Source organism: Triticum dicoccoides, chromosome 1A (assembly GCF_002162155.2).
Source record: "Triticum dicoccoides isolate Atlit2015 ecotype Zavitan chromosome 1A, WEW_v2.0, whole genome shotgun sequence".
Taxonomy (NCBI): Eukaryota; Viridiplantae; Streptophyta; class Magnoliopsida; order Poales; family Poaceae; genus Triticum; species Triticum dicoccoides.
Genome location: NC_041380.1, coordinates 30,934,466 through 30,942,027, shown reverse-complemented (window position 1 = coordinate 30,942,027; position 7,562 = coordinate 30,934,466).

Genomic DNA, 7,562 nt, shown 5'->3' with positions numbered 1-7,562 from the left:
CTCAGGAGGAGCCGGCTTTGCCTCGGTCGGCGTCACCCATGCGTGTCGCGGCCTCCCCGCCACCTGCGGTCACTCCACCACCCGCGGCTCCTTCCGCGGCCTCGTCGCCGCCGTCTTCGCGATCACCCGCAGCCTCGTCCGCGGCTCCATCGCCGCTGTTGGTACAGCCACCTGCGGCTTCGCCGATGGCCCCGTCGCCATCACTTACGCTACCAACTGCAGCCTTGCCCGCAGTTTCGTCATCGCCACCTGCGGCCTCGTCGCCTTCATCACCCGCCGTCTCGGCCGCGGTCACGCCGTCATCCTCGGCGGTCCCATCTCCGGCTTTGCCTGCCGCCTCGTCACCGGATGTTACCGTCGCCTCACCTTCTCCCGAGGCTGTGGCTCCGCCTCGACGGCGGCCAGGCCACCACCCCCGCCGCCTCATCATTCCATGGTGAAACGCGCCAAGGACGGGATCCGGCAACCGAACCCTCGCTATCACAACCTCAGTGTCACAGTCGTCTCCCCCGTGCCGCGCTCGGTGCGCTCTGCGTTGAGCGACCCGCATTGGCTTGCCGCCATGCGCTCTGAGTATGATGCCCTCGTCGCCAACCGGACCTGGACGCTGGTTCCCCGTCCCCCTGGTGCTAACATTATTACTGGCAAGTGGGTATTTCGGCACAAGTTCCTTCCGGATGGCTCTTTGGACAGGTACAAGGCCCGCTGGGTTGTTCGTGGCTTTGCGCAACGTGCCGGCGTTGATTTCTCGGAGACCTTTTCTCCGGTTGTCAAACCCACCACGATACGCGTCGTTCTTCAGCTCGCTGCATCTCGTCATTGGCCTGTTCATGTGCTCGACATCAACAACGCATTTCTTTATGGTCATCTCCAGGAGCGTGTTCTATGTCAGCAGCCCACTGGTTTTGTTGATCCCACTCGGCCTGATGATGTCTGCTTGCTCTCACGGTCTCTCTATGGTCTGAAGCAGGCGCCTCATGCTTGGTATCACCGCATTGCAGCATTTCTCACTGCTCTTGGGTTTCGCAGCACCACCTCGGACACGTCGTTCTTTGTGCTTCATCGAGCTAATCATGTCGCCATGCTTCTCTTGTATGTTGACGACATTGTCATCACCACCTCTCGCGCAGACATACTTCGCGACATCATCGGTCGCCTTGGTTCTGAGTTTCGGCTGAAGGACTTGGGCGCTTTGCACTTCTTCCTCGGCATTAATATGCGACGTGATGCCTCCGGATTCTTTCTCCATCAAGGACAGTATGTTCTTCATCTCTTGGATCGTGCTGGCATGACCGACTGCAAGCCTGCTGCCACTCCTGCCGAGGCTAAGCCGAAGCTTTCTGCCACTGCTGGGCAACCTGCTACCGATGCCGCTCTATACTGCAGTATTATTGGTGCTCTTCAGTACCTCACGCTCACCAGACCAGACATTCAGTTTGCAGTCCATCAAGTTTGCTTGCATATGCACTCGCCCCGTGATGTTCACTGGTCCTTGGTCAAGCGCATTCTTCGGTATATTCGTGGCACACCGACCTTCGGTCTTCGTCTTAGTGCTTCTACCTCCACCGAGCTGCTTGCTTACACTGATGCGGATTGGGCTGGCTGTCTCGACACTCGACGGTCCACATCAGGATATTGTGTCTTCTTCGGTGACTCTCTCATATCTTGGTCCTCCAAGCGGCAGCCCACTATCTCCCGCTCGAGTGCCGAGGCTGAGTACCGTGCCGTCGCCAATGTTGTTGCCGAGACATGTTGGCTCCTTCAGTTACTTGGTGAACTTCGGGTTTCCATCCCGAAAGCCACGGTGGTTTACTGTGATAATGTTTCGGCCACCTGTCTCGCGGCCAACCCAGTGCAGCACAAGCGCACCAAGCATATTGAACTTGATGTTCACTTCGTCCGTGAGAAGGTACAGTTGGGTCAGCTTCATGTTCTTCATGTACCGACCACCCAGCAGTTTGCCGACATTATGACCAAGGGGCTTCCAACCGCTGCATTCCAGGAGTTTCGTTCTAGTCTTTGCATCGCCGACGCTGGCGCTTCAACTGTGGGGGGTGTTGAACGTGACATATCTTGTATTTCTAATCTTATCTTCTCTAGCCTTGTATAGCTAACTCCTAGAGATATGGTAGGATTAGTTACCTTGTCACGCAAGACATCCTGTGTATATAATGTAACCTACTCCATGAAATACAATGAGTTGCACCAAATATTCTCTCTACAAATACAATACAAATCTCAAAATTGAATAGCCAGAGGGGAGAAGCCAAACCACAATTTTCCCAGAGCCTAATTTTTGTGTCATTCGCTGAAGACAACATGTATCCAAATTTTACAGCTTTGGAAAACCAGACCACACCTTCCTTAAGAAAACACCTCCCCAAAAGGTAGAAGCCATAATTTTGAATTTAGAAGATATTGGGGCCTAGGTTTAGTATCTACTATATTCTTCCAATTTTCCCCTTCGCTAAGCATATATACCTCTTAATCAAGCACCGTCTTGTGAATAATTAATAAAGTGGCTGCATGCATCGTCCAGATGCAGAGACCAGGGGTCCTCCTCCTTTTCTAAAAATAAAAAGAATGAGTCGTCAACGTAAAACGGTTCTTTCACGCCGAAGAATCTTGTACTCCCACTGATTTTCATGGTGAGCCTCTGCCTCATTTCGTGAATACACTTCGTGAGAAATTTTCCATAGATGCAACATTCCTCCCATTATAAGTTCGTTCTAGATTTGGTTGTCAAATTGATCCGAACACCTAAAATCAGAGGAGCATGCTAAGAATTCAGTCGTAATCTGGACCCTGGCAACTCAGTGTTCATTGGCACGCTTCTCTCTTAGGTTCCTGCACCACGTGGCACGTGGCACATGTGTGGTTGATTACTTTGCTAACCTTGAACTTACGAAATCGAGAAGGAGCCTAACAACCCCCCCCCCCCTCGTCGTAATGGGTCAGTAGAGGCCGAGATCCACTCCGGGTTTTTTTCGAGAGTACACCAAAAGCGTACCGTATTTTTATAGAAGTAAGAAAAGATGTTTACAAGAGGCCGCGCGAGACGACGAGTCGTCATGGCGGTGGACTCCAACTCCACACGAGGACAACCAAAGCCTACTCTCTCACAAACCTAGCTAACCCCTCAACTTCTACTCCCGCCGATTTCCATTGCTTTATCTCTTCAAGGATAATAAGCACTAGACTAGTGTCCGATCTAACTTGGTCGTCTCTATTGAACACCCTAGTGTTCCTTTGCTTCCAAAGGTGCCATGCGGTAGCAATGACAAATGAGTCGAAACCTCTCTTGATCTTCCCATGAAAGGAGGCACGCGTCCTCTCCCACCATGCCATGAAAGAGTCATCTTGGCGTGGGATCTGAATGTTGACTTGAAGGGCCTTGAAGCATCCGTGCCAAACTTGTCTCGCGTAGACGCATTGAGCGAGGATGTGATCCACATTGTCCTCTTCCTGTTCGCATGTGAAGCAAGGCGAAGTGGTCTCTTGTAGTCCGTGTCTCGCTCTACGATCCGAGGTCCAGAGCCGATATTGTGAGGCCAGCCAGGCAAAAATTTTGCATTTGAGTGGCACCCAGCTTCTCCATATTTGTTTGGCGGTGGCAGAGCGTGTTAGGCCAAAACAGAGCCTTTTGTAGGTAGACTTTGCCGAATAAGTTCTAGATTCATCACACGGCCAGATGAAAGCGTCGGGTTCAGCCTCATTCCTGACCACCAAGGCGATCGCTTGCTGGAGATGAATGAGTTGCATATGGGCAGTGAATGAGAGTTGACCTTCGATGCCTAGCATACATGCGCCTTGGTGGAGAGTTTGTTGGACTGTTCTTGTACTCTTAGTCCGCTTCTCAACCATTGCCGCGAGCAGGGGGCGATGTCCCTGATAGAGAAACCGTGTATCCACCTATCGGTCCAGAAAAGAATCTTTGAACCATCACCAACTCTGATGAGCACCATGCTGTCAAACACTGCTTTCGCCTCCTTATCGACCATGAGATGCAAGCCTTGCCACAGCCGGCTGGGGTCCGTTCTCCTGAGCCACTCCCATCGAACCCGTAGGGCCAACCCTTGCAGTTCGAGGTTTTTGATGCCCAAGCCGCCATAGCAAGTAGGCCGACATATGGTTTTCCACGCCACGAGACACTGCCCACCATTAACAGTAGTTTTCCCAGCCCAGAAGAATGCTCTCATCCATTTGTCGACCTCTTCGAACACCCACAAGGCGCATCCATGACCAGCAAATGATGGACCGGCCGCGCCGAGATCACGCTTTTAGCGGGCACGAGCCTGCCCGGTCTCTGTATCATCCCTCGCTGCCAAGCCGGTAGGAAGTTCCTGACTTGGTCGAGCATTGGTTGCCATTGAGCTTTTGACAACTTGTGAATTCCGAGCTGGAGCCCCAAATATTTACAAGGGAATGCGCCCACTTGACAGTTGAAGAACTGTTGCTCTCTTTCGATGTCACCTGGTAGTTCTTGGATGAGTATGGCCGAGGTTTTGTGGTAGTTGACTCTCAACCTGGAGGCGTGCCTGAAGTCCTGGAGAATCTCTCTGACAAATGCCAGGTCTTGCTCCGTAGGTCGCACGAAAAGCGCAACGTCATCAGCCTACAGGGACAATTTTTGATTTGTCATTATGTCGTTGAAAGACGAAAGGGCGCCCTCACTAGTGGCTCTACATATCAGGACCGATAGGACCTCCATGGCAATCACAAAGAGGAGCGGCGAGCTGGGATCTCCTTGCCTCAGCCCCCAGGCGTGATCAAATCTCTTCCCTTGGTTACCGTTCACAATGACTTTGGTGGAAGCAGTTTGGAGCAGTATCGCAACCCAACGCAGGAAGTTAGTGCCAAAACCCTTGGCTCTGATCACTTCGAAGAGGAATGGCCACGAAATGGTGTCGAACGCGCGCGAGATGTCCAGTTTGAGGAAAACTCCAGGTGCCTTTCTTGCGTGAATTTTCCTAGCGACCTGCCTGACCAAGAGGAAGTTGTCATGCAAACTCCTTCCCTGAATCACCGGTTTTGATACTCCACATAGATCCATCCAAACACATGCAGGTGACGCAACAGCATGACCAGGACCCTCTGAGTTCAGATCTGGTCGGTTTATGATGCTCTCTCCTGTACTGTAGACCTCACAAAGTAGAGATTTTACACTGTTTTGGAAATAGTTTCAGAAACATGTAAATTATTTCAAAGTTTCAATTATTTTCAATAATATTCCTATGTTTCAGACATATTTTTTTTTGAAACAAGGCAAAAGATTTGCCATTTTCATTGATTAAGGAAGAAGGTTTTAGACAAATAGCCGCAAAGCGGGGAACAAAGAACTACTCTCGCGGCATTACAATACTCAAGTGGGTGGCACCTGCCATAGCCCAAAGATGGGCCGCCTCTTTGATCTTCGCGACGACCATCATCGTTGTAGCGGCAGTGTTGTGAAAGACCCTTGCGTTACGCTCTTTCCAAATCTCCCAAGACATAAGCATGAACAAGGAGGCGATCACCTTTCTCTGGTTTCCATGCGCTCAATCACATTTTTAATCCACCAATCTCGAACCGAAGCCTCAACTCTCCAGCTCCTCACCACATCACCATGTAGGCCAATCCACGCAGCAACCTCAACCCAAACACGCTCGGAGAACCTACACTGAAAGAGAAGATGCGCCGCCATTTCCTGGAATTGTTTGCAAAGCAGGCAAAGGTTGCAGTTCGGCCAGCCACGGCGGAGCAATCGATCGGCCGTCCATACTCTGTTTTGAATTATCAACCAAGCAAAAACTTGCATTTCGGAGGGGCCCAAACCTTCCAAACAGCAGCAGGCATGATGCTAGCCGTGTGTCCCGCAAACTGCGCCATATAGGCAGTTAACGTCGAGTATTCTCCTTGAGAGGTGAACTTCCAGTGGATAGTATCTTGCACACTGTTGTTGAGAGTAACAGAGGATAGTTTCTCCCAAAGTGTGGTGAACTCCTGTAGGTGCTCAAGGGTGATCCCATGATCGGTATCAATTTGATTAACCCAAAAATTGTTGAGGATAGCAGTTTGGACTGAGCAAGATTTCTTTTTTGAGAGATCAAAGATCCTAGGAGCAATATCTTTGGGTCTCATGCCTTGGAGTCAGGGTGATTCTCAGAACTTCGCCTTACCTTCATCTCCAATGTGAATCGTGGTGGCCGCCGCAAAAATGTCCCTATCATTGTCATTGCATGGTGTTCCCATCCCAACCCAAGTCTTGGGTGGGTCAGCCCATTCATACCAAAGCCATCGCAATCGAAGGGCAGTAGTAAACTTCTCCAGGTTGAGGATGCCCAAACCACCGAAGATCTTGGGCTTACAGACAAGTTCCCAGTTGACCTTGCATTTCCATCAGTCACCTTGTTGTAAAATAGGGTCTAGTATATTGTCCTTGTACACGTATTTGTATACGTATGTAATTGTAATTGTGATCATCTATATATTGAAACGTGAGGCTGGATGTCAACCACCCACGCAAAACCCTAAACCCTGTGTTTCAACTTGGTATCAGCCAGGTCGGGTCGCCACCGCCGCCAGTACCTCGCGCCGCCGCCCGAACCTCTCTCCGCGCAGCCGCTGCATCCGATTGCAAGCTAGCTATCCATCCATGCAAGCTAGCCATCCATCAGCACCGCGTAGCTAGCTATCCATCAGCATCCATCCGCCCGCTGCTGTTGCCGCGCGGACATCTAACCGCGCCGCCGCTTCCGATCGCACTTGCCGCGCGAGCCATCTTCCGTGACTTGCTCCGCTGCCGCCACGCGCTGTCCCTTCCGCGCCACCGCTGCGATGTCGTCCGCCGCTATGTCCGTCGCCCAAACTAGCGGCGCCATCGTCTCTTCTCCCGTCGCCTCGATCCCCGCCACGCTCGCCGTCCCGACGATCTCCGTCCGCCTCGGTCGCCACAACTTCATGCTCTGGGGGGCATCACTAGCACCGTTCTTGCCGGTGCCAACCTTCACGGACACCTCGATGGCACCAAGGCGGCACCAGCTAAAACACTCGTTGTCGGCACCGGTGACGCTGCTACCACCGTCGCCAACCCGGAGTACCACCAATGGTGGGTTCAAGATCAGCGCGTCAAGGGGCTTCTTCTCACCTCCATGGATGAGGATATTGCATGCCAACTTATTGGCTGCGAGTCGGCGCATGCGGTGTGGACAGCCGTCGCCGCCATGTTCGGCGCCCAGAGCCGCGCCAATGTCCGCCACATCCGGCGGCAACTTCAGTCGCTAAGGAAGGACGATCTGTCTGCCGCGGAATACATGCACAAGATGAAGGCCCTAGCCGACACTATGGCCGCCGCCGGCTCTCCGATCCGTGATGATGAGCTTATCGATCACATCCTTACCGGCCTCGGCTCCGCCTACAACTCCATCGTCGCCTCCTTGGGCGTGAGTAACGCACCCATGCCCTACTTCGGTTTTTAGCTGTAGGCACAACAGAGTGCGGTGGAGGGGTGGTCTCCCTCCGCGAACGCCGTGACCTGTTCGGGTTCGTACGGCGCGGGCGGACGCGCGCCCTACTCCGATCCC